The 4,273-nt window shown below is 36.4% G+C and overlaps 1 pseudogene; it reads right to left on the bottom strand.

The window, feature by feature from the left end:
• Positions 1-2,430: 2,430 nt before the first annotated feature.
• LOC100921459 lies at positions 2,431-3,357 on the bottom strand (annotated as a pseudogene).
• Positions 3,358-4,273: the final 916 nt, after the last annotated feature.

The raw sequence follows: 4,273 nt of genomic DNA on the forward strand, positions 1-4,273 counted from the left end.
GATATAGGGAAAAAAAGGGTAGTAGGAGTAATAAGAAGGAGTCAAATAAAAGAGATGTTGTAGGAGTAGCAATGGCAAGATTTGGCAATTGATTGGATATGGGTAAAGAGGAAGAGAAATGAGTAAAAGATAAAGCTGAGGCTCTGAACCTGGGACCCTAAAGGGAAGGTTTATCTGATGCAAAATCAAGAGAAATCTTGAAACCCTTGCAAAGGTGAGGAAAAAAGGCAACCAAAGACTGAGGTACCCAGTGAGTTAAAATTGTTGTCTTAGGAGGCAGTACTGGCTATTTGTCTTGTTCACTTAAAACCTATCTAAAGCAACACAAAACTTCTGGCCACTAGGATTGTAAGGATTAAATGGAATTACAAATACTTTGTAAATAAGCACAAGTAAATAAGGGAAGCTGGGAAGTAAATTTATTTCTACTCTGACATTCACTCAAATCTATAATCATTTTTCCTTGTATCTACTTCATTTATAAAATGAGATTAGACAAATGAAGGTGGCCTAGCTGTACCAGATCTAAAATTATATTATAAAGCAGCGGTTACTAAAACTATCTGGTTTTGGCTAAGAAATAGACTAGTTGATCAATGGAATAGGTTAGGTTCAAAGGACAAAACAGCCAATAACTTTAATTATCTAGTGTTTGACAAACCCAAAGACCCCAGTTTTTGGGATAAGAATGCATTATTTGACAAAAATTGCTGGGAAAATTGGAAAGTAGTAATGGCAGAAACTAGGCATTAGCCCACACTTAACACCGTACACCAAGATAAGGTCAAAATGGGTTCATGATCTAGGCATAAAGAATGAGATTATAAATAAATTGGAAGAGCATAGGATAGTTTACCTCTCAGACCTGTGGAAGAGGAAGGAATTAATGACCAAAGAAGAACTAGAGATCACTATTGACTACAAAATTGAAAATTTTGATTATATCAAATTGAAAAGTTTTTGTACAAACAAAACTAATGCAGGCAAGATTAGAAGGGAAACAATAAACTGGGAAAACATTTTTATAGTCAAAGGTTCTGATAAAGGCCTCATCTCCAAAATATATAGAGAATTGACTCTAATTTATAAGAAATCAAGCCATTCTCCAATTGATAAATGGTCAAAGGATATGAACAGACAATTCTCAGACGAAGAAATTAAAACTATTTCTAGCCATATGAAAATATGCTCCAAATCATTATTAATCAGAGAAATGCAAATTAAGACAACTCTGAGATGCCACTACATACCTGTCAGGTTGGCCAGAATGACAGGGAAAGATAATGCAGAATGTTGGAGGGGATGTGGGAAAACAGGGACACTGATACATTGTTGGTGGAATTGTGAATACATCCAGCCATTCTGGAGAACAATTTGGAACTATGCCCCAAAAGTTATCAAACTGTGCATACCCTTTGATACAGCAGTGTCTCTACTGGGCTTATACCCCAAAGAGATACTAAGAAGGGAAAGGGACCTGTATGTACCAAAATGTTTGTGGCAGCCCTGTTTGTAGTGGCCAGAAGCTGGAAAATGAATGGATGCCCATTAATTGGAGAACGCTTGAGTAAATTGTGGTATATGAATGTTATGGAATATTATTGTTCTGTAAGAAATGACCAGCAGGACAAATACAGAGAGGATTGGCGAGACTTACATGAACTGATGCTGAGCGAAATGAGCAGAACCAGGAAATCATTATATACCTCAACAACAATACTGTATAAGGATGTATTCTGAAGGAAGTGGATTTCTTCAACAAAGACAAGATCTAACTTAGTTTCAATTGATCAAGGATGGACAGAAGCAGCTACACCCAAAGAAAGAACACTAGGAAATGAATGTAAACTGCTTGCATTTTTGTTCTTCTTCCTAGGTTATTTATACCTTCTAAATCCAATTCTCCCTGAGCAACAAGAAAATTGTTTGGTTCTGCACACATATATTGTATCCAATATCTACTGTAACCTATTTAACACGTATAGGACTGCTTGCCACCTTGGGGAGAGGATGGAGGGAGGGAGGGGAAAAATCGGAACAGAAGTGAGTGCAAGGGATAATGTTGTAAAAAATTACCCTGGCATGGGTTCTGTCAATAAAAAGCTATTTAATAAAAAAGAAAAAAAAAATAAAGTTTGATTAACTCTCTAATATAAAAAATAAATAAATAAAATAAAATGAGATTAGAGTTTGACTCATGTTTTCCAATCTTGATGAACCTAAGATCATATCTTATATGACAATCCTAATAGTTTTATAACAAGTTTACAGAGCAATTATATAATTTCATTGGGTAATAGCAAACCTTTTACTTATTACATTTATGAGAAAACTTTCCAAGTAACAAATATTACTGCCATTTTGATTTATAAAACTTGAAAAAAAACCCAGAACCATCACAATGATAAATGTTTAGTTTTTTACCTTTTCTTATTTTAGATAGAAGTTTGTGTTCAAGTATATATCTAAAATAAGTTCATAGCCGTCAGCCCTTTTTTAAGTTCCTGTTTCATCGTCTGAAGGTTTTCTAGAGCCACCAGCTTCACCATGCAGTTTCATTAGTTTTCCCAATCTTGACTTGGAGAGGATAAATGGATTGATACAATCCTTTTCTGTCTTTTCCAATGCTGTTTGGAATTAGTTTATTGACAACTTTTTTTCAAATCATTTGTCTGTACCTCTAGGGTCATGATTTCCATCATTTTCTTTTAAATTTGACTGACCTTGCTTGCCATCTAGGGGAGGGGGGGGGGGGGGGGGGGGAAGGGAAAAATCAGAACAGAAGTGAGTGCAAGGGATAATGTTGTAAAAAAAAAAATTACCCTGGCATGGATTCTGTCAATAAAAAGTTACTATAATAAAAAAAATAAAATAAATTTGACTGACTTGTGCTGGGCACAAGAGGTCTTGTGGATCTGGTTTTTGCAATTTTTGGTAAAAACAGCACAAAAGAGGTGGAGAAAGTAGCCATCAGTGGTTTTGACATCAATGTGGACTTCCCCTCATGGTCTGCCACTTTTTGACCATGAAACACATTTTGTCCTGGGTAAGATCCATTCTATGAAAATTAGTCAAATAATTTTTATTATGAATATCTTCAATAATTAATCTAAATTTACAAAAAGCAACCTCATCATTGTGCAAATCAGCAAGGTTCACTTCAAAGACTCCGCCTATTAAGATCATTGGAGGCAATTTTTGTTCCTTCAGCACTTGTAACCAGTGTTTTGTCAATATTGTGAATGTTGAACATAGCTGGTGCTATTACATTATAACAATCCTTTTTCATAAATGCAAAAACCACTTTCTTTTTGGCTTTTTTTTGCCACCTTTAATGAGGTGCTTATTCTTGTCCAGTGCCAGGATCTCTCTCTCAAAGCCAAAAGTGGTCTTTCCATTTTCTCCAAATATCATTGTCAAAGTTTTAATGTCATCTTTCTTTGTCATCTATTTGAGTCATCTTTTGCCTCAACTCTTGCCCAGTCCATACTCATTGAATAGGCATGGCCTCAGACAAGCTAAGACCTTGGAAAGACCTTAATTTAGAAATTCCAAGATCAGCCACTGCATCCAGAGCCATCTTTGTCTTGCCACTGGACATCATTGATTCTGAAAGAGAGAGTGAGTGGTAACTTTGTGCAACTTTGCCTCACTTAAATCCAATTCGCATGCAAGTCAATCATAATGTCATTGGTCTTCTTCCAGAATGAAGGGCAAACAACAACATTAAGGTTGGTGAGCTTTGGTAGCACCGAGAAACTTGTGATCACCAAAGGTCTAAAGTATGAACTAGCTCCCCAGAGGGCTTCAGAGTCAGCCAGAGTCAGGATAAATCAAAGTCCTTGCTCTTTAGGGGGAGAAGTGAAGGAGGCAGGCAAGTTGCCCCGAGGCTTGCCAAAGACCTATCTTGGATTCTGGAGTTCGGAGTCACCAACCTCTCTCTTCCTTGTCCTGCCACCAAGTGACTCTGGCCTCTGCTCCCTCTTCCTCTCCCCCACAATCCTTGGCTAAGATTATTTTAACACCAAACATTCAGCAAGCACCAATGGTGAGGGGAACCATTATCCAAATATATGCTAATAGAGTCATTATCTCATATTGAATAGGTAATTAGCCTTAAGTGCTCTGTTGTCTGATTCAAACATACCTTTTTTGGAGTTTCAGCCCTCTATACAAAGGCACTGTGCAATTTCTGAAATGCAATATAGCCTACTCATTGATAAATATATCAATACTTAAAGAATCTTTAATTTTATAAGGGAAAAACTAAAAT

Source organism: Sarcophilus harrisii, chromosome 6 (assembly GCF_902635505.1).
Source record: "Sarcophilus harrisii chromosome 6, mSarHar1.11, whole genome shotgun sequence".
In the NCBI taxonomy this organism is placed as follows: Eukaryota; Metazoa; Chordata; class Mammalia; order Dasyuromorphia; family Dasyuridae; genus Sarcophilus; species Sarcophilus harrisii.